The sequence below is a fragment of the Ambystoma mexicanum genome, chromosome 12 (genome assembly GCF_040938575.1).
Source record: "Ambystoma mexicanum isolate Mex_15411 chromosome 12, UKY_AmexF1_1, whole genome shotgun sequence".
Classification (NCBI taxonomy): Eukaryota; Metazoa; Chordata; class Amphibia; order Caudata; family Ambystomatidae; genus Ambystoma; species Ambystoma mexicanum.
Genome location: NC_090936.1, coordinates 241,784,708 through 241,807,834, shown reverse-complemented (window position 1 = coordinate 241,807,834; position 23,127 = coordinate 241,784,708). Strand labels below are relative to the sequence as shown.

The window sequence follows — 23,127 nt, the reverse complement described above, 5'->3', positions numbered from 1 at the left end:
TCTACCCTGTACTTGCGCGTACTCCATGTCACTGGGCCTAGTGAGATAGTTGTTTTTGTTCTCCCCTGTTCCCCTTCCCTTGCCACGCTCAAACACTTGTGTATGAGCACGATAGAAATAAAATATCAATATCACATCAAATTCCGGTTCCTCCTGTTGGTGGCATTGGGTCGCTGCAGAAATTAACAAGGCAGCCAAAGCAAAAGTATGGCCCGGCAGGCCTCACCAAACCCTGTGACAGCCGTGGGGTCTGTTTGGCAGGAGCGTATTGTTGGTATGCTTCCCTACCTTAGTCTTGTGTAGCATAGCTGGGTATTGTAGGTGAAGTCGATGCTTCAAGAGTGATCATTGAGTTTGGTCTATGTGGAAACGGAGCGATTGGTCTTTAAAGGTGACCTCCGTTTGTTTATTGATGCAGTGTAGATGGTGCTTTTAACCCTGAGACACAAGGACATAATTTCACCAAAATGCCAAGGGTAGCGGAAGTGACATCACACGACCCTTGACCTCTGATGACCTGATAGGAAGTGATGTCATTTGACCCCAGCCAGAAGTGACATCACGGGAAGCGATGAAACAGGACCATTGACCCCTTGACAAAACAGCAAGTGGCATCCCATAGCATTGTTCCTAAGTACACTACGAAAAATATTATGATATCACTAATGTGATATACATTTCATACGAGAATCAACCACCAGATGCATCGTTTATATCAGTGTGTATAGGGCCACATTACTGTGAATGAAAGCAGACATCCAAGGCCAAATGATAATGATGTGCTATTATAGAGCACTTACGCTTAAGTGCTTTATATAGAATAAATATACATATATCACCCAACCTGTGTGGGTACTCCTTTATCAACCTCTGAGCTATATTGCTGACTATAGTACAATGCTCAATTACATGTCTGAATGTTCTGTCAGAAAGCAAATTACACTGTGTAGTGGATACCAGTAAACTTAACTAAGATTTAACATCAGGCCAGTTCATCTGCAGGTCTGGTGCAAAGTTGGCCACATGACAAGCCAGCATGGATCTACTTTTCAGGATTCAGAGATTTGGAAAAATAGGGAAAGCAGCGCACTCACACAACATCCCATACTCTGGGCACCCTTCACCTCATAAATGCAAACAAACATCCTGAACAGAATGGCAGAGAGGTGAGAAAGATAGACATTACAACAAAGCATTAAATGTGGCACAATGAAAGCAAGGGCCACTTTATGTGCTATGGTCAGACATTTCTACACCGTTCACAAGCTTTTAGGCACAAGGCTGTAGTCAAGTGACACCAGGTTGAAATGTCTTGTGATGATCATAACAGAGACAACAGCAGAAAAAAGCATGCTATAACTGCAACTTGCGAAAAGCAACCTACATCGTCCGCAATGGATGCAAATGCTTTTTGGAAGATTTTGTCTGCATTGTGAATTTGAGGCGTTTAAGAACAGACTAAATCCGTTACTCACCCCCTGAAGTGTGCCTGAAATAAACCTTTAAATGAGTAGCAATTATTGTATAGAATTCCAGAAAGACAAAATATTTGTTATTCCTATTCTGTCTTATTTAGGGTCACTGCTCAAAGTGTTACTTGTGGTAACCCCTGTTTTTTTAAGAGGCCTGAACAAGGGCTTGCACATGCCAGCCACCTCAAACAAAGAGCCACAATGTGCTGGCCACAGCCCAGGAGCTTCCATTTAGGAGTGGCCAGGGAGACCTGGTGACCCCCAAATGTCTGAGACGAGGCACGTGCGCAGGCCTTGCTCTCGCACAGGTGCGGGTGGGCGCGCGCCACTGTCTGCTTGCTCCGCTGCGTCGGCTGGGATCTGCGCGCCTGTGTGACTTGCTTGCATCGTGTACTGCAGTTTATTCTCGGGTCGCCCGAAGCTGGCCTTTAGCTGCTCGCATCTAGAATGGCGCAGTAGCGGCATTCTGTAGCTAATATCCAGAAGGACATTTAGGTGGCACGTGGACAAGCGCCCTGCATGTAACCCAGATTTGTTTTTGTTTTGTTTTTAATGTAAGCATATCTCAAGGGGCAGCGATTTTGCCTTGGAAAGCAAAACCGCGCAGAGCCTCCCAGGTGCGTGCGAAGCAATAAAGAAACCTGCACATTAATATAGGAGCAAGATTTCATGTTCGATGTATAACTACATGCCTCCTGTTATTGTCTGGCCACTTCAAATTGAAGACGAGGTGCCTGCGTTTTTTAATCCTTGTCCACGTGCCAAGCGTTCACGCAGGTACATAATACGCAAAGCAGCATGCGTGCTACTTTCTTTTTTTGTGTTCACTTTGTTGTGATGTTCTGTGCTGCTGCGCCGCCCCTTTCGCCATTGTATGGGGCAATCTGGCAAGCCAAGCTCCAAGGTCCGTGGGACTGTGTCCGCATCCTGTGTTGCGCCCATCTTCTGCCAGCTATAATATAAATTCCTCAGGGAACACGCACAGCGCTTTCTACTCGGAGACGCTGCACACGCCCACTCGCATGCACGCCAGGTTGCCTCAGTCCTCCGTAATGACGTTAATAATTTCCTCGGCGGAGTTGGCTTGTGAGTCTCCGGTTTCCGCGTGGACCTTGATACTGTGTGATAATTCTGCTCCTTCGGCGTGGGTCGCTCTCAACGCGCACTTATGTTATTGTGGATTAATGTCTTGGAAGAATAAGGCCGAACTGCAGCAGGACTAAGGTTTGAACATTATATCCATGAAAGGCCTGGGATATCGTGGCGGTGGGTCAGGTAGATGGGACCGGGTGTTTTTATAGGATACCGCACACGGGCAGTGGGGGAGTGGTGGCTGGGTTTTGGAGGCGGCGTACTTTCTTAAATTAACTGGGGCTCTCTTGAACTGGGGCTTTCTGGGTAGATATAATTAAAAGGGTGTCTTGCAAATGAACCTTTCCTCTTAGATCTTGATGTTCCCATCTATTATGTGCTATGTTATTTATCTCTACTTCTGTCAATGTTGTTATGCAAAGTGCTTAAACGCTTTAAACTGCAATTTAGTCGATTTTCATTTTTATGAAGGCGTGTGTGCGTGTCCGTGTCCGTGTCCGTGTGCGTGTGTGTGTGTGTGTGTGCGTGTGTGCGTGTGTGTGTGTGTGTGAGGGGGGGTGAGGGGGCCGGTTTTTCGCAGTTGTAGGAAATGTTACCCGCAAAGGATGCTAGTCTAGAATTTCTCAGCTGAATCGGCGAGGCAGAAGGTAAAGCCACATGCTGGAAAGCGATACGTTGGTCGCCACCCTTGGGCAGAATGAATCATGCGGACACGGGTTTTTGTAAGGTTCTCGCTCGCTTTCAGTCCATTAAGAGGGCACCATGCACATTCTCCCCCCGGCCGAAATCCACGTGCAAATGGGCGACAGCCGTGGCGGGGCAATTAAGAGGCCTTTGCCAGTGGCGAGTGGTGGGCAGTAAGCCCTTGCCCATACAGCCCGGGCGAGCATAGCGAGCGAGGCAGACGCACTCTATATGGTGTATGTATGGGGGGGAGAGGGGGGGTATTCTCCCTAACAAGAGGGTAAATGCAGCCCATCATTGAACAACTTTCCAAAGAGTGCGTAAACACGTATAGGTTTTGCACAGAATTCATCAAGTATTCCACGTTTCCAGGGTAATGTGCTGGAACCTCCGCACGCCTATGCCAGGGCCCCTCCCCCGAGTACATTGTTTGCATCTGTACTTTTAAGGCTAATGTACAACCAACAAAAAAATGATGCAATTAAGGACCCTGCTTTGTCATTCCTGGCGCAGCGGACGCACAGGCTGTTATGCATGATGTGAAGACCATCTACAACGCCACCAAAAAGCCAACCCTTTTTAAACCATTGCATCGGAAATCCAGAGTGGTGGGGAAATTGCATATGAGTGACACAGCCTGACCCTGCAGGTGTTTTTTGGCTATTTACCCACCTATTGACGGCCCATGGTCATGCTAATCCCCATGGCTATTGCCACCCAGTTCTTGCCCCTCCCAGCAGAAACACCTCCTCATGGGAACTCTTTCAGCTCGCGTTAATCAAGCCTTACCATCAAACTTTGCACTCAAAAGGCTGGGCAGTTATTTTTTTTCAAAGCAGCCTTCTGAGAGTTAATGACTTAATTGAAGCTGAAAACCTACTACTTGTTAGATAAAAATGTTTTAACCAGATCTGCCTCCGTATCATTCACTGAAGTCCTGTTCAGCATTGGCAAAGCCAAACGTTTTCGCTTGTGTATAAGTATTAGGCATTGCTTTTAGGTGCCCAAGTGCTCGCACCATTTTGCAGCTGCTACCCTCAATGGGTAGTTAATACCACTAAGTTTGTGCCTGGCAAGTGTCTTTCCCATGCCTACACAAAAGCCCAAACTGTTGGTATTGCCAATGCTTGTTTAAGAAATATAACTATAGTTAACTATATTTGCTAGGTCCACATGAAATCCTCCTGGATTTTAAAGGGCTTTACCTGTGCCACACCAGCAACCCGAGTTGGAAGTTTGATCAGTCAGCACAAGCCTTGTGCTGAAAGTTCAAAAGATGAAAATAACTGGTAGGCGACTGCTACACAAATACATTGCAGCGTTTCCTGTGTTTTCTTTGTGCACCCACTTGGCCTATGGTGCAAGCCCATGGGATGCTTTAGTGTGCAAACACCCGTGGGTGAATTATCAGCCCCCAAACCACATGCATGACCCCACTGCATCCTCCTTGGACAGTACTTGCAGGGTTTATCCTGGTGAGTGTGATGGGACTCGCTGCAAGTCTGCACGGGTAGTCACATTTAGGGTGCAGACCCATTTACAGAGTTGACACATCTCATGCATGAGTAGACTGTGCAATCTTGCCTTATGCTGTGTATTCTGGGAATTGTAGTCCTGCATGTATAGAGGATAATTAAAACGACTTGTGCGAATGCAAAACCAAGGAAAAAGACTGGATGGGCTGTTTTGCCTCTCGGCAAACAAATCGAGATCCCCGCTTTAGATCAGCAAAACCACATTTTAACAGAGTGTGGAGCCCACATAAACAAACCCCTTGCAAAATGCAGCACAAGCTTGAGAAAAAAGTAGAACCGAAGTAGCTACCAAAGAAGCAATTACAAATATGAACAGGCCCGTGGTGGTCAGCTCTCTTTCCAATTCATGGGAGGCAATTCACATGTCACTATTTCAGAAACCCTGCGTGTTGCCTCAAGACACACAAACGACCTATAGATGAAACCAGGTTTAGTGAACCCGAGATCTCGGAGCCTAAACCTGCAGCGGGATACACTGATCCTGCAGCAGGCACGTTATCCAGCTGAGCTATCCTATACTAACACACGTTTGCATATTGGTTGCTGCATTGCAACTCGGGTTTGCAAGGATTTTTAATTACTGGGATTGGGATGCATGTGGGTAACAAACTCTTCCAGATCAGGCCTTGCATTTGTGGCCAGGTTCCATCATCCTGGTCAAACAATAGCCCACATCCATTTACAAGACCTGACGCCACCTTCAAGTTTTTAAAAGATACAAAACTGGCATTGGTGACTATCACCCGAACCGTATATTAACCCTTTTCACTTGGGCAGCCAACCTAATGCTTTTGGTGTGAAGTCTCGAGAAGCAGTGTTTTACGGTTGCATTTTTATAAACAGGAAAACCTAGATAGATGCATTGTTCTACCATTTCCTCCATTTCAGATCCAGCCAGCCACCCAGGCACCAAGAAAAAGAACACCTCCTAGCAGTTTTTGTAAATATCAATATTATAGACCTATTAAAATTTAAATCTAAATCATTATCATTCATGTAACTATGTAATGCATTTAGACTCTGTGTTTGATCCAGGGCGACTATGTCAACTGCATATGCCAGACAACGTATCGATGCAGGTCCCAATTTAGGAGGGAATGCTCTCCCTGGGTTGAATTTAGTGCCATAATCACTCGTGTAGAGATTAAAAAAGGGTAGGGGCTAATATGCACCCTTGTCGTAAACCTCTAAATGTATTTACCTGATCCGACATTCTACTGAAACCCATCAAGGCGTACTCTTGTCTCGGTGCACAACGCCATTATACCCTGTACTTTTCTGGCGCTAGAAGAAAGGTCAAGAGAGCATTGCGGGTAAATGTCTTTACTGCATTCATGAGTGAATGAAAAGCTGGTGGAAACGTTCAAGCACCTGATCTATTACACTTGCCCTAAACTTTCTGGGAAAAGAAATACAAATTTTAAGATTCTTTTTAACAATTTTTATTGGCATAGCAAAATGCATAATGTAACAAGGACGTAAATAACAGGTCAAAACAACACTCAAAGACCTAGACCGATGTACAATTTGTACAGAGATAGAAAGAAAAAAATGTGTATACTAATCTAACTAATTGGAGATTACTCGAGAATGTACCATGCAAATGTAAGCATTACTATAATTCCCTGTCCCTCTTGCTCCCCCTTATGCTGTCTCCCTCCTGCCCTTTTCCAGCCCCCCCCCCCTTTGCACTTTTGCTCTTTTCTAGCCCCCTTTGCGCTTTCGCACCTTCTTTCAAATGTTGTACAATGCTCCTGTGTACTGTGGCTGGCCTACCTTTCATCTATTGGATTTTTTTGTATTGTAGTGTTGCTGTTTATTTCTCATTCCTCGCCCACGCAGTTATTCTCTCAACCCCCTCCCCCCCACTCCGCCTGGTGTCCTTCATTCCCTCCCCATGCTGTCATTCCTCATTCTTTCCCGCCAAAGCTCTTTGCCAGTGCTTGTTTCAAGAGAAGGTGCTGCATGAAAACGCCAGTTAATGGGAAAGCTTTTTCTGACCCGTTAAGCACGAGCAGCTTAACCAATTACCAAAGGGAATGCATTTATCTGAAGTGGGCGAAGCTACGCCCATCGAATTTGGTCAAATTAACAGATCTCTTTTTCATAACACGGTTTCTTTGTATCATGTAGTACTGTGCATTGGAACAGTGTTATCTTATCAACAAAGGAAACTCGGCGCTTGCCAGGAGGTCTGGAACATTTCTCACAGAGGAAAGAGCATCCTGCTCACCCAGACCAGAGCAACGTGCCCCGTCAGTCACCCGTGACAGCTCCCTGGAGTCCTGTAACACACTCACCTTTATATTAAGTAACCACTGGTTCAACTTGCAACCTGGGTCCAGCAGTCAGACCCTGACTCGGCACCAGAGACGCGTGGCAATCCATGTCCTGGGTCTGGAAGCAGGCAGTAGCTCCAGCCCCGCGCACGTACTGCAGAACAGTAAAACAATGTGTGGCATGCCAGCAGCCCCTCCACCACACATTAAAACAAGCATTTGCAATGCTAATAGTTTTGGCATTTACTGCTGTTCTTTGCATTTATAGGCACCAGGGTGAAAGGAGAGTGCACAGTTTTAACAAGATGCGATAAGGGGTGTGCAAGAGAATGAGAAGAGGAATAGAGGAAGGGTGAAGCCATTGATATAGGGCGCCAACGATGATGAGCAAGGGAAATATGAGCGAGGAAGGGTGAGAGTTGGAGAATATAAAGTGAGCGTGTGAGAGGAAGGATGGGAGGGGTAGAGAGTGAAGATAAGATGGATGGGGAAATAGGGGGTATAGGTTACGTGTGTTAGTGAGCTAGAAGGTGATAGGGTGGGGTAAGGAGAGGGGGCAGGGTTGAGTAGAGGGAGAGGTAAGGAGGGTAGGGATAGAGTGAGGAGGTGGGGTGGGTGGCTGAGGTAAGAGAATGGGGTACAGAGATTGAGGGTAGAGGGAATTGGGGTTGGGTGGGGTTAGGGAAAGGGTTGGGTGGGGTTAATGAGGGGGTGGGTGGAGTTGGAATAGGGCGAGTGGGGGTAGAGGGAGAGTTAGGGTATGGTGGGTGAAGAGAGTATTAGTTGGGTTAGAGAGTTGGGTGTGGGGTGGGTGTCCAGAGAAAGGGTGAGTATGTATAGAGTGGATGGTGGTGGTAAAGTAGGTGTATTAGGGCAGAGAGAATGTGTTAGGGTGGGTGTAGAGAAAATGGAGGTGCAGTGCGGGTAGGGTGCGTGGGAAGAGGTTCGGGTCAGTGTGGTGCAAGTGGGGGGGTAGAGAGTGTTGTGGTGGATAAGGGTTGTGGGATGTTCTGACCCACTAGGCTCTGCCCTCCGACATCACTGGGTGCTGCTTTCATCAGAAACAGAATGGCCGCCAAAAAGCTCCATCATAACCCACGGCTACTGCCTTCCTTTCTGGCAGAGGCCTCAAGACAATCCACAGGGGAATCTCTCTTTGAAGAGTCAGGATCCGCTCCTTGCGCAGGAAATTCAATCCCTGCTGGAGAAAGGCGCCATAGAACTGGTGCCTGTAGCGGAGAGGAACAAGGGATGGTATCCCCCTTATTTTTTGATTTCCAAGAAAGACGGGGGATTGAGGCCCATCATGGACTTGCGCGGTTTGAACAAACTCCTCAGGAAGGAAAAGTTCAAGATGGTTACTCTTTCTCAAGCCCTTCGACTTCAGGACTGGTTGGTGTCTCTCGACCTCAAGGACGCTTATTTTCATGTGCCGATCCATCAGAAGCACAAGAAGTACCTGAGGTTTGCAGTTGGTGATTCGCACTTTCAGTTTAGGGTCCTGCCGTTCGGATTGACCTCTGCCCGAGGGTCTTCACCAAGCTCATGGTACTGGTGGCAGCGCACCCCAGGAAAGTGGGGATTCACGTCTACCCCTACCTGGACGATTGCAAGTCCTGGATCATCTGTCAGTCACCTGCCACTCCCTCCACAAGCTGGGCTTCTCCCTCAATTTAAAGAAGTGCCATTTGACACCAACTCAGAGGCTCCAGTATATCGGAGCAGTGCTCGACACGTCCCTGGGGCAGTGTTTTCCTCCCCAGGTGAGGGCTCATCACATTCAGCAGATGGTGCACAAGTTTCAACTTCCCCAGACTCTTCCGGCGTTCGAGTTCTTGAGACTGCTCAGCCTCATGGCATCCTGCATTCTTCTGGTGCCAGAGGCCAGGTTGCGGATGAGATCTTTGCAATGGGCACTCAAGCTCCATTGGTCTCAGTCCTCCGGCAGGATGTCTGACCCTGTTCAGGTGCCATCTTCGGTCGCCCGGGACCTTCTGTGGTGGGCCGACGAAGGCAATCTGATGAGGGGGGCTCCATTTTGGCTGCCCTGGCCGGCCGGAGGTGACAATCATGTAGGACGCATCCCTCACGGGATGGGGAGCTCATGCCAACGAGTTGACAGTCAGCGGTCGTTGGTCACCATAGGAGTCCAGACTCCATATCAATCTGTTGGAGCTGAGGGCCGGCAGGCTAGCCCTGAAGGCTTTTCTGCCGACTGTGCGAGGAAAGAATGTCCTGATCCTGACAGACAACACAGTGGCCATGCAGTACCTCAACAAAAAGCGGGGGCAGGGTCACTTCCTCTGTGCAGGGAGGGGCCGCAGCTCTGGTTCTGGGCAATCCAGCAGGAAGTTTTGATCTCGGCAGTTCATCTGGCAGGAGACAAACGAGACGGCGGACACTCTGAGCAGGCAGAGCGCGATCTCTCACGAGTGGGAGTTGGCTCAGGAGATTCTCCTGGAGATCTTTGCCCTTTGGGGGACCCCTCAAGTGGATATCTTCGCTTCCAGTGTCAACTGGAAGTGTGAGAGGTTCTGCTTGCGGGAATCTCCTCCAAATGGAGCCTTAAGAGACGCGTTCGTGGTGGAGTGGTCATTCCCACTGCTGTACGCGTTTCCTCCAGTCCCCGTCATCCCGCAAGTACTGCGGAGGTTAGAGGTTCGGTTCCCAGATGATCCTCATTGCTCCGGCGTGGCCCCAGAGGACGTGGTACCCGGACCTTCTCGACTTGTCCATCTGCCCTCCACGTCGTCTTCCCTACAGAGACGATCTGCTCTTACGGGAGGGGGGTCAGGTTTTCCATTCAGAGGTCAGGCCCCTCAACCTTCACGCTTGGTTTCTGAAAGGTTGAGGTATAAGGATTGGGACCTCCCTGAAGACGTGATGGAGGTGTTGCTTTCGGCCAGAAGGCCCGCTACAAAGTCCCTATACCGTTGCCGTTGAAGGAAGTTCTGCGACTGGTGCAGGGCTAAGAATGTGGATCCTTTTGTATGTGAAATTTCCATGGTTCTGTCTTTTTTGCTTTCTTTGGCCCACAGGGGACTTCAAGTGGGTACCATTAAAGGTTACCTGGCGGCGCTGTCCATATTTAAGCGCTCGTCTGAAGAGTGTTCCTATTTTAAAATTCCTTTAATTTCTCAGTTTCTGAAAGGGCTCACTAATGTGTTCCCTCCGTCACCTTTCCAGGTGCCCGGTTGGGATTTGAACCTTGTTCTCAAGTTTCTGATGGGTCCTCCGTTTGAGCCTTTGCATTCATGCCCTTTGAGACTGTTAACTCTGAAAACTGTATTTTTAGTTGCGGTCACTTTTGCTCGCAGAGTGAGTTACAGGCACTTTCAGTTAAGCCACCCTTCACTGTGTTTCATAAGGACAGGGTTGTCCTTAGAGTTCGTCCTTCGTTTCTTCCGAAGGTGGTGTCGGAATTTCATTTAGGACAGAAGGTTGTTCTTCCGGCATTTTATCCTCCACATCCTGGTAAGTAAGAGGAAAGGCTCCATAGGCTTGATCCTAGGAGAGCGTTAAGCTTTTCTATTTCACGCATGTCCCAGGTCAGAGTGGACGATCAGCTCTTTATTGGTTGCGCTGGTAAGCGTTTGGGACAGGCTGTGACGAAACGGACTGTCTCGCCGGATTATTTTGGCTATATCTGAGTGTTGCCGCTTGGCGGGTAAGGACCCACCGGTCGGCTTACGGGCCCATTCTACCAGGGATATGGCTGCCTCTACTGCCCTGCAGAGGGGTGTTCCTATTCGCAACATCTGAGATGCAGCCACCTGGGCTTCGGTATGTACTTTTATACGTCACTATTCCCTCGATTCCATCCGGGTGCAGGATCTGGCCTTTGCCAAGGCGGTCCTTTACTCCGCAATTTGATTGGGCATGCTAAATTTCTGTTTTCTAAATTCTTTTCCCACCTCCTTGCATTGGTACTGCTTTGGGAGCCTGTCATAGATATGGAATACGTCAGAGGACCCAATCCCCTCGAAGAACAAGTTACTCTCTTACCTGGTAATGTTCTTTCGATGGGATGGTCCGACGACGTATTCCATATCGCTCGCTCCCTACCTTCCCTGCAACAGAATTTCTTATGCGATTGCAGCTTACGTTTCCGCAAGGATTTGTGTGTCAGACTGGCAGAAGACTGGTGGCACACATTCTGGGAAACTACAACTGAGGCTACGGGCATCGTGCGTCCTACTTATAACATCCAGTGACGTCGGCCGTCGGAGGAGGTTCTCGAGGGCGGCGTATCTACATCATCGACGCAGGACGCTGAAGATTTTCCAAAGCAGCAGCAGCTGTGGTGATTACTGTCATAGATATGGAATACGTCGTCGGACCATCCCATCGAAAGAACGTTAATAGGTAAGAGAGTAACTTGTTCTTCTCACCCAAACAGACCCCCTAAAAACCTCTCAGCCTGAAAGAGTCTCCTCTACCCCCAAAATGTTAGAACCTAAAGAGCAAAGGTTAAGTAGGAGAGGCCAAAGAACCCACTTTGTGGAGCCACCCCGGATTATCCCCTTTGAAAAAGAGGAACCCCTGGAGGATTCAGGCAAGCAGACCTTCTCTTTAAAAAATGGGGGAATGCCTCCAAAAGAAAAATGGATTCCAAAAGACCCTGGGTGGGACAGGGCAAGTATGGAGACCGAATCAGAAACTATTTAACCTTGAACATGTTAGCCAAACAAAAGTTAAACGGATGGGAGGTCCTTTCTTCATACAGGTTCTGGGAACTGTTGCCATGTAACTGGGGATGGCCAAGGAGCCGGGGAAAAAGAGGACTCCCATTGTCAGTTGCAAGTTTTTTTTTTCCACAGATTCCCGAACTGACACAGTAAACTGCCCAAGATCACAGTGTTGGAGTTCAATATTAAGAAACGACCCCCGGGCTGTCTAATAACTCCTCCACCTTGAAGGAGAAAGAAGGCTGATTTTATGCACCAGTTAAGGTGCAAGGTTAGTGTGAATTATCAGCTCTGCTGGATACTAGATCCAAAGCCACCCTCCTCTCAAAAAAGGAGGGTGTGGGGGGACCAGATTCTACCCGCACCACCTCCCGGACAAATCCAAAATTTCAACGGGAATTATATTTCTGTCGAAGGGACTGCAGATCTGGACCTAAAAATTGGACGGCACTGAAATATCTGGTGATCATTGTGACTCCAGAGGGCACACCTTGTTCACTGGGGAACGCTCTCTTGAGGAGGTTATCACCTCCGATCGGCTGTGTAAACAAGGTCCTCTGGACTCAGACTAACCGCCCTATCTAATTAAAAAGTACCAATTATGTAAACCTGAAATGGTATTGGTCACGTAATTGATCAGTGCTCTGAGAATTTAGTGTCCCATTTAAAAAATAACCTAGTGCCATACATCCCTGTCATTTCTGTAGGCAAAAAACTGGTAATGGGAACCTTTTTCCATTCTTGAAAATCAACCTTCCTCACAGTTTTAAGTGGCAATACACACTGGAGGGGGAACACCCTAACATTTGACACCAGTCCAAAATCAGAGGAAGCTTATAGTCCTGTGAAACCCTCAAGGAAGAATCTGCTCAAAGTCTGACGGACATTCAGGAAAAGGTTGGGCAGTTGTTTTTCCCCCATTCAGTTAAATGAGGGAGAGAAGGCTGTGCTCGCCAGAGTATGCCTGAATAATGGAAGGACCTTCATCAGCGAAGAATTATTCAGGAAACTTCCAAAAGATCAGATCAGACCAGTCCTACATTTAAATTGATTGACAAATGGGAAGTAGGTCTGGAAACCCCAGATTCCAACCATCTCCTGCCTAGCAGGTGTATGCTGAACATTTCCACTGGCAACAAAAGTTGGTTCGTGGGAGATGTCCCTTATGCCTTTGTGACATTCTCAACCGATTTTGACAGAAGCCGAGGGGACATTGTATCTTCCTTCAGGGAGCTATTATTTATTTAATTGAGCATTTATCACTTTGTATCCTTTATTCATAATACATCCTTATAGATTTATACACATATGATATGTGTGAGATATTTAAAGCACCCTTCATTTCCTGTTCCACCCTGATCCAAATATGCACAGTGCCATGTGCGCTGACGGGGGAAGGGTTGGCATACCCTATACACACATAGTCGATGACAGCGCTGACAAGTTGTACATTTCCTAAGTCCATCTTCAGCACTTGAAGACAGAGGGTGAATCACTGTACCCCTGGGTTATTATAATTACCAACAAGTGGTTTCCAAGTGGGGGATCAGGATTCGAACATGTGTTGCACTGCTGTGTCTTGCTTACAAGACAAACGTTTTGGGCCTGAGCTATCCTTCGTCTCCATGGGTATGTTTCAACTTAATTCCGCGGAATGGTAACAAGGTCAAATACTGTGACTCTACATGCACAGGACTTGCAAAGAGAGCACCATCTAAATCATTCATAGTAAAATATGCAGCTTTGGATGGGATGTTAATGTAATCATGGCTAGATTTGGCACCAAAGGGAATTCGGCCTCAACAGTATTGTTCAGGGGCACAAATCCTGAATAAACCTTCACAAAGTTACCTTTTTTTATCGGGTGCACAGCCATGTTACATAGGGATTCTGTAGGTGCTAATATTCCTTACTGCACTAAGGCAGCAATGCTTTCATAGATACCCTTGTCTGCTTCTTTCGACATGGAATACTGTCTTACTCGTGGTAAAATAGCCCCCTTCTTTAGTTTAATTTGAACAGCCCCTACTCCTTTTTAATAGACCAATCTCATATGAACTGCTGATCCACAGTGTGCTTGGTACATGTGCCAACTCCTCTAGGAGAAAGGGAGGTACTTTCCTCGCTAATAACATTCTCTGGGATATTACCCTGCTCTCAAGGTGTAGCTGATATGTAAGAATGATTTTAAACATTACTGTCATCTGAGTCCTCAACTGTAAATCATTTTTCATCTGTCAGGTCAGTCTTTCTGCTTCATCTAGTGCGATTACTGTGCACCGATTTACCCCCTCATTGTCTACTCCATGTAAAATCACTGACTTCTGTGAGGGGTCAGAAATCGGAGGCAGACAGAAAGTGGTAGTGTTTTGAACATCAGTCATCTTTGTTGAAACAAAAGGGGTGGATAAAGGCGCTATCCTAAAGAGTTTTCTTACCTAGCAAGCTATAACTAAAGATCAGTCTGTGTCTTGTCGTCAAAGTTAAGTAAACTGTCTTTGTGTCCCAAACATATCTGGCCCTCCCACTAGAAAAGAAACAATTAAAACATGTAAGGTAAAAATTGTCTCTGATCAAGGTATGGCCAAAGAAAAGTGTTCAAATGTATACATCCACAAAAAAAAATTTCCCCCAAGGGTATGTTCCTGTATCCAAAGGAGTGTTCCCTCTCCCCTGGATTATTCTCCGAAAGGATGTCGAAAGTGTATTTTCCAAACGATGTTCTCTTAAGAATAGTAGGAATTTTTCAGGTAGGATTGCGAAGATGTCTTTTCCAAACAGTGTTCTTTTTAGTACAACAGACACTTCAAGGATGACAAGTGTCTCTTCCACACAACAAACACTTAAAGGGTGGTAATGTCGCTTAAGGAGGGTAGGAATATCTTATCCATACAACAACTTCTCAAAGCTGGCAAGTGTCTCTTTTATACAGCAAGCACTTAAAGGATTGCAAAAATTGTCTTTTATTTAACAGCGTCTCAAGCTTGGCAAAAATGTTTTTTATATAACACATGTTTCAATCATGACTTCCTGGTGAACTCCCTTCCACAGATCCTTTGTCTTCTGGCATACTCACCTCCGGTATCTCTTTCCCAAAGGTACAATGCCTGATGAATTTTATTTACCAGGTCTTCTTCTAATATTCTCTCAATCCTTCAGTATAGCACAGTTGTACTCTTGCACTGTGTTGGCTTTTGATACTGCTTGTTCCACTTTTCTCCATATTGGCATTTTATATACGGAGACTTGTTCAAGTTAACTTCTTCACCAATGTTCATTTGTTTGTGGCAATATTTGTTCCAAAGTTCCCCATCTTGGCATTTGATGCATGAGGATTCATGCAAATTCACCCTTCCTGCTTTACTTGGGCAGTATTCAAAATTAACTTTCAATTGTTTCTGTTCCTGTTGGTACACCTGGGGTTCCCACTATAAATGGGCCAACTCACGGGTGTTTTCCAACCCGTGGCACACGGCTGCAGTCAAGTCCTTACTCAGGAATGGCTTCTCCTCCATTGCAGATCCAGTTTCAACTTCCCTACTGTCTATGCGTTCAGTTCCTGGTGAAGCTGATGTTTTCTGGCACAACTGCTCTCTGGACAGCTTCACTGCTGCTGACCGCTTTGGAGTGGCTCTTCCCTGGTGCTTGCCACTCTTCCCTGGGTCTCATGCCACTCTGGTAAGGAAGGTAGACAAGCGGCAGCTTGAAAGCCTTTGCCTTCTGCTGCACAGTTCCTTCCTGTGCGGCTGCCTTCACTTGCGGTTCTGCTTCCTGCTTCGCCAGCTCTGCCCTCCGACTCGAAAGTGCAAGCTGTTTTTAAATGTCGCACGCAGCTGATCACCACAATAAGCAGCCTCCATGTTTGACCTGAGGTTTCTTCCAATCCCTACAAACTCCTTCCTCTTCTCCGTTTCAGTACTTGCAGCGTTGTGGGAGTTGTTTATAGGATTGTTGTCAAAACCAAAAACATCACATTAACAATCTTGTTACTGCTAAATTGTTAAATGTGAATTCTCTGTATTTGAGGTATGAATGTTGTTCCGCTTACGTTTTGCAGGAAGGGTTCTTTGGGTCATAAAATGGGAGGGATTTATAAAATGACAATCGCCCATTACGGATTCAGGAATTATGTGGTCTTCCTCATTTATAAGGGAAGGATACTGCGTTTCTCCCAATGGGGGGTCACCACATCTCTCGGATAGCCATCTCCTCCCATGTGACCCTCTCTCATAATACCACCCCCAGGGTAAGGATCAGTCTGCGGCGGCCGCCCCTTGGCAACAAGGAAGGAGATCTCAGGCTGGCGGTTCAGTGATTACTTCACAGGATTAATCACACTAGTCAGTGGATTAGTACTAAATTGGTGCAATAAGATTGTGGTTAAACATGAATTGTATTTTATTGTATTCGTCATTTATATAGCACCATTTCCCTATTTGTATTGCCTCAGTATGCTTCGTTGTTGTAACGGCCTCTGTGACCAAAGTCCATGTGTAGGAAGTTTAAACGAAAGATACTTGTGTGCATTTTTGCTGGGTTAGGACTTGGATGACCTGGCTAGGCTTCTAGTAAGCAGCCCAGAGGTCAGGCATGTGGGTGGGTGCTGTTTGTGGTTTACGATAGAGTTCTAGTGCTGGAGTTTCAATGTGTGCCCAGCTAGACCGAATTGTTTTTAGTTTGTCTTTCCTGTATATTAGTGGCAGCAGTCTTGAGGTACATCAGGGGTTTGTGTGGATGGCTATGTGTGCTGCTAGACCGGAATAGCATAGCTATAGCTGCATTCTAGGGTGCATGGATGGATGGCTATACCTGTGGCCTGTGCCCACCGACGTAGTGTAAGGTATATGTACCGTATAATTGGCTGGGGTTCGACTGGTGTGCTTCTCTTGGTGCAGTCTGGTTGGCTGCTATTCGTGGTTTCCCTGGAAAGAAAGTCTGAGTAGAGGGAGAGGGCCCGGAGGGATGATGGGGCAGGCGGCTTACCTGGCCTTGGGCAACTGGTCCAGGTATTAGGAGCGGGTTTGGGTGGGGAGCAGGTGCGCCTGGAAGTGGGTACCACAGTAGACAGTTAGGTACAGTAGTACCTGGATTTGGGACACCTGGATAGAGGCAGGGAGTCCCAAAGGGCATGCAGCAGTGGACTGCAATGCAGCAGCACCCATACCTGGGACACTTGGATAGAGGGACACCTAGGTTTGGGACACTTGGAAAGAGGGAGTGTGGACAAAGAACCGTAGACAGTGAAATACAGTAGCACATACATTTGGGACACCTGGATAGCGGGAGAGATGCCTAAATGGGGATCAAACAGTAGACAGTAAAAAATAGTAGCACCTGGGTTTGGGACACTTATATTGGGACATCTGAATAGAGACAAAAAGGCCTAAATTGGCATACAACAGTGGACAGTAAAATACTGTAGAACCTAGATTTGGAACACCTGGATAGAGTGAGCAATATCTATGTGGGCATACAACAGTAGACAGTGAAATGCAGTAGCAATAGATTTGGGAGATCTGCATAGAAGGTGAATTGCCTTGATGGGTCTAAGTGCCTTTTGCTGTGAGTACAACAGTGGACAAAGTGCCTAGATGAGAGTTGTTTCTACCTGACCCAATCTGACCTGGACTAACGCAATCAATCTAGATATAAGTTAAGGCTGATAAACGCAATCAATCTAGATGCGGGATATGGCATTGGAAGGAATCGTGTTTGTGAATATTTTGTCATTTTAAGCAAAATGGCATAATTATTTTTCAAACTAATGCCAATATATCAGTCTGGAGTGGCTGACCACCTTGCCCAGGCCCCTTAAAAAAAGAAGAAAAATAAGAACAGGAGTGCCACAAGTCTAACACTTTCAGCACTGACCCTAAATAAGAAAGAATAGGAATACCAAAGAATGTCTCTTTCTGGAATACTATACAATAATTGCTAGATTCATTAAAGGTTTATTTCAGGCACACTTCAAGGGGTGAGTCACTGATTTAGTCTGTTTTTAAATGGCTCAACTCAAGCTTTCATCCTTCTGAGGTCGATAAATGAGTACCAACACAGGTTGGGTGATATTGGGTGTACATTTTTTCTATATAAAGCGCTTAAGCGAAAGTGCTATGTACTAACACATTATCATTTAGTCATGGACGTCTGTTTGCATTCACAGTAATTTGGTAATATGGACCTATACACACTGATCTTAATGATACATATGGTGATCCATTCTTGTATGAAATGTACATCACATTATAGTGATATCGTAATCATATTGCGAGGGGATTGGGTCCTCCGACGTATTCCAGATCTATGACGGTAAACACCACAGCTGTGCTGCTTCAGAAAATCTTCGGCTCCTGCGTCGATGACGTCGATACGCCGCCCTCGAGGACCTCCTTCGATGGCCGACATCACTGGATGTTATAAGTAGGATGCACGGCGCCCGTAGCCTCAGTTCCGTTTTTTCCGCGAACGTGTTCACTTTGGGAATATCGGCGCGCCTTGACTCTTTGGAGTTTCTGTTGCTTTCTCGGTTCTTCGAACCTGTTTGTGAAATATTTCTTCGTGAAGAGGTCTACCTCGTCTTCCACATCGCGTCCGGGCTTTAAGAACTGCAGGGACTGTGAGTCCAAGATGTAGGTCAGACTCGCACAACGCCTGCCTCTGGTGCCTCGGGGAGGCCCATGATACGGATGACACTGTCGACTGCCAGTCGCTAACGTCAAAAGCCTTGCGGGAGCACAAGAAGAAGTTATCGCTAGGTAAGGTGTCCAAGCCCCGGAAGTCGAGGACTGGGGGGCTTTTGACGGATGACTCGAGGGGTGACTCTCCGCATAGTCGTCGGAAGTCCAGTGGGTCTCGGTCCCGGAGTCGGTCTCGCCACTCGTCTGCCTCTTCGAGGCACTCCCAGAAGCGCAGTCATCTGTCACCTTCCCTGTCCTCATCCGAGGACTCCGCCCGTCGGCGAGTCGCTTACCCCTCCAAGCATGCGACACCGGAGGAATGGGCTTCCTTCGAGAAGAAAATGTTGGTGATTCTCGAATCACTGGGCATTGGTCTGTCCACGCCTCCGAGTGAGGTCGGTCGTGATCAGCCGAGAGACGCCGCTCGCACGCCTTCAGGCTCGGGTGGTCGTCACGATTCGCGGGAAAGGTCCTGCTCGGACAAGGGGAATCGTTCTCGGCATGCCCGGTCCAGGTCCCAGTCCTCAACGCGCTCGAGACTGCGTGAACATGTGAAGTCTTGGAGGAAGACATCAACGCCTGTGGTGCCGAGGTCATCGACGGACTCTCTCGAGGCCCCGCCTCTGAGGACGTCGTCGGCTCCCAGAATGTCGAGGGACACGCTGGGGGCTCCGCCTTCAAGGTCTGTGTCGACGCTGTTGATGCTGTCGGCGCCGCGTCTGTCGTTGACGCTGATTCTCTCGGCGCTGATTCACTCGACGCCTTTCGGGGCTGTGTCGATGGGGGTACCCCGTGGCTCGGGGGAACCACCTAGAAAGGCTCTTGACAATGTCAAGCATGGCTTTGGTTCCAGTTCTGTGCCTTCTTACCGCCATCTGGAATTAATTTCAGAGGTGGATGAGGGCTCTGATGATTGCATGGTGCCAGACACGGTGCCTGACGAGATTCTCTCAGGCCATAGCCAGTTTGAGGACCTGAGGCAGTCCCTGCATGATGCTAGTGGGCTGGACACCTCTCCAGAGGTGGAGTTTTGTAGGCCTGAGCCTGGCACTCAAGCCGATTCTTCATACTGGCGCCTTATGTCACGGGTCACAGAGTACTTAGGATGGTCTGCTCCCCCAGAGGAGTTTGTTCAGGATGACCTTATGGATATCCTCGACATTGGTCCACCAACTGACCCGGTACTGCCGTTTCATATGGCTCTACCGAGGAGGGTGGTGGCGGCTTGGACTGCTCCGGAGAGTCTCCCGGCAGTGAGCAAGTCTTTGCCGCGGAAATACCGCCCAGCCAGTAGTGACCCCTGCTACTTGTCCAAGCACCCTACTCCGGAGAGTTTGGTGGTGCAAGCCGCTACGGCCCCGGCTAAGCAGGCGTCGTACCCTACCATCCCTCCTGATAGGGACGACAAGCGTTTTGACGGCTGGGCGAAGAAAAGGTTTTCTGCAGGGGGTATGGTGCTTCAAGCGGCCAACTCCATTTGTGCCTTGTCTCGTTTCACGCACACTCGGTGGAACGGTTTCCTTGGTGGCTGAACATATTCCCGAAGGGGATGAACGGGATGGTTTCCGTGCCATGGTTCAGGATGGCAAGGATGCTATGTGTGAGGCCGTTCAGTCGGGCTTGGACATGACAGATTGCGTCAGTCAGTCCATGGCGGTGAGCACCGTGATACGCAGGTTTGCGTGGTTGCGGAAGTCTGGGTTTGCTCCTGATGTGCAGGCCCGGCTCCTCAACATGCCCTTTGACGGGGAACATCTTTTTGGCAGCAAGGCCGAAGAGAGCCTTGAGGTTGCAGACCTCAAAAGCTGCAGAGAAGTCATTGGGCGCTGCAGTTAGACAACCTCCGCCTTTTCGTCCTAGGGGACAGCAATGGAAGGGAGGTTCCTTTCGTTATTACTCATCCTTTGGTAAAGCGAGAGGAGCTGCCATTCAAAGGGGTCACCAGAGGAGTGCCAGAGGTGGAGAACAAGGTACTCGAGGTGCCAAGGCCGCTCGGGCTGTTGCCTCTTTGCCCACAGGCAATGCCGCAGCCGCTTCAGCTCAGTTATGAGGCCTTGTCCCATGGTTCGCCGGTTGGGGGAAGGCTGGTGCAGCATCTTGCAGAGTGGCACGCCATTACTTCAGATGTGTGGGTTCCGGAGATCATAACTCACGGCTACTGTCTTCCTTTCCAGCAGAGGCCTCAAGACAATCTACCGGGGAATCTCTCTTTGAAGAGTCCGGATCCGCTCCTTGCGCAGGAAATTCAATCCCTGCTGGAGAAAGGCGCCACAGAACTGGTGCCTGTAGCGGAGAGGAACCAGGGATGGTATTACCCTTATTTGTTGATTTCCAAGAAAGACTGGGGATGGAGACCCGTCATGGACTTGCGCGGTTTGAACAAACTCCTCAGGAAGGAAAAGTTCAAGATGGTTGCTCTTTCTCAAGTCCTCCAGGCCCTTCAACTTCAGGACTGGTTGGTGTCTCTCGACCTCAAGGACGCTTATTTTCATGTGCCGATCCATCCGAAGCACAAGAAGTACCTGAGGTTTGCGGTTGGCGACTTGCATTTTCAGTTTTTGGTCCTGCCGTTCGGATTGACCTCCGCCCCGAGGGTCTTCACCAAGCTCATGGTAGTAGTGGCAGCGCACCTCAGGAAAGGGGGTGATTCATATCTACCCCTACCTGGACGATTGTTTGATCTGGGCGCGCTCTCCCGAGCAAGTCCTGGATCATCTGTGAGTCACCTGCCAATCCCTCCACAAGCTGGGCTTCTCCCTCAACTTGAAGTGCCATTTGACACCACCTCAGAGGCTCCAGTACATCGGAGCGGTGCTCGACACGTCCCTGGGGCAATGTTTTCCTCCCCAGGTGAGGGCTCATCACATTCAGCAGATGGTGCACAAGTTTCAACTTGCCCAGACTCTCCCAGCGTTCGAGTTCTTGAGCGTGCTCGGCCTCATGGCATCCTGCATTCTTCTGGTGCCAGAGGCCAGGTTGTGGATGAGATCTTTGCAATGGGCACTCAAGCTCCAGTGGTCTCAGTCCTCCAGCAGAATGTCGGACCCTGTTCAGGTGTCGCTTTGGTCGCCGGGACCACCTGTGATGGGCCGACGAAGGCAATCTGATGAGGGGGGCTCCATTTTGGCTGCCCTGGCCGGAGGTGACGATCGTGATGGATGCATCCCTCACGGGATGGGGAGCTCATGCCAACGAGTTGACAGTCAGCGGTCGTTGGTCTCCGTCGGAGTCCAGACTCCATATCAATCTGTTGGAGCTGAGGGCCGTCGGGCTAGCCCTGAAGGCTTTTCTGCCGACTGTGCGAAGAAAGAACGTCCTGATCCTGATGGACAACACAGTGGCCATGCACTACCTCAACAAAAAGGGGGGGGCAGGGTCGCTTCCTTTGTGCAGGGAGGCGATGCAGCTCTGGTTCTGGGCAATCCAGCAGGAAGTTTCGATCTTGGCAGTTTATTTGGCAGGAGACGAAAACGAGACGGCGGATGCTCTGAGCAGGCAGAGCGCGATCTCTCACGAGTGGGAGCTGGCTCAGGAGATTCTCCTGGAGATCTTCGCCCTTTGGTGGACCCCTCAAGTGGATCTCTTCGCCTCCAGTGTCAACCGGAAGTGTGAGAGGTTTGGCTTGCGGGAATTTCCTCCAAACGGAGCCTTAGGAGACGTGTTCGTGGTGGAGTGGTCATTCCCGCTGATGTGTACGCGTTTCCTACAGTCCCCGTCATCCCGCAAGTACTGCAGAGGTTAGGTTCCTGGATGATCCTCATTGCTCCGGCGTGGGCCCGGAGGACATGGTACCCGGACCTTCTCGACTTGTCCATCTGCCCTCCACGTCGTCTTCCCTACCGAGAGGATCTACTCTCATGGGGGGGGGGGAGGGTCAGGTTCTCCATCCCGGGGTCAGGTCCCTCAACCTTCACGCTTGGGTTCTGAATGGTTGAGGTATAAGGATTGGGAACTCCCTGAAGACGTGATGGAGGTGTTGCTTTCGGCCAGAAGGCCCGCAACAAATTCCCTGTACCGTTGCCATTGGAGGAGGTTCTGTGACTGGTGCAGGGTTAAGAATGTGGATCCTTTTGCATGTGAAATTCCCATGGTTCTGTCTTTTATGCTTTCTTTGGGCCACAGGGGCCTTCAAGTGGGTACCATTAAAGGTTACCTGGCGTCACTGTCCATATTTAAGCGCTCGTCTGAAGAGTGTTCCTATTTTAAAATTCCTTTAATTTCTCAGTCTCTGAAAGGGCTCACTGTGTTCTCTGCGTCGCCTTTCCAGGTGCCCGGTTGGGATTTGAACCTTGTTCTCAAGTTTCTGATGGGTGCTCCGTTTGAGCCTTTGCATTCATGCCCTTTGAGACTGTTAACTCTGAAAACTGTATTTTTAGTTGTGGTCACTTCCACTCGCAGAGTGAGTTACAGGCACTTTCAGTTAAGCCACCCTTCACTGTTTCATAAGGACAGGGTTGTCCTTAGAGTTCGTCCTTCTTTTCTTCCGAAGGTGGTGTCGGAATTTCATTTAGGCCAGAAGGTTGTTCTTCGGGCATTTTATCCTCCTCCACATCCTGGTAAGGAAGAGGAGAGGCTCCATTGGCTTGATCCTAGGAGAGCGTTAAGCTTTCATATTTCATGCATGTCCCGGGTCAGAGTGGACGATCAGCTCTTTATTGGTTACGCTGGAAAGCGTTTGGGACAGCCTGTGACGAAACAGA

The 23,127-nt window shown here is 48.4% G+C and overlaps 1 protein-coding gene across 3 annotated transcripts in view; it reads left to right on the top strand.

Moving 5' to 3' along the window:
- The window catches only part of EPS8 (EGFR pathway substrate 8, signaling adaptor), a 1,868,600-nt gene that overhangs the window by 442,510 nt on the left and 1,402,963 nt on the right, over positions 1–23,127 (top strand). The window contains exon 1 of one of the 3 annotated variants that reach the window (XM_069628377.1): positions 2,567–2,696. The exons of the other annotated variants lie outside the window; for them this stretch is intronic. The gene's annotated coding sequence lies outside the window, so the exon portion shown is untranslated. Of the gene's footprint in view, positions 1–2,566; positions 2,697–23,127 lie in introns of those variants that run through there. 3 annotated transcript variants of the gene reach the window in all.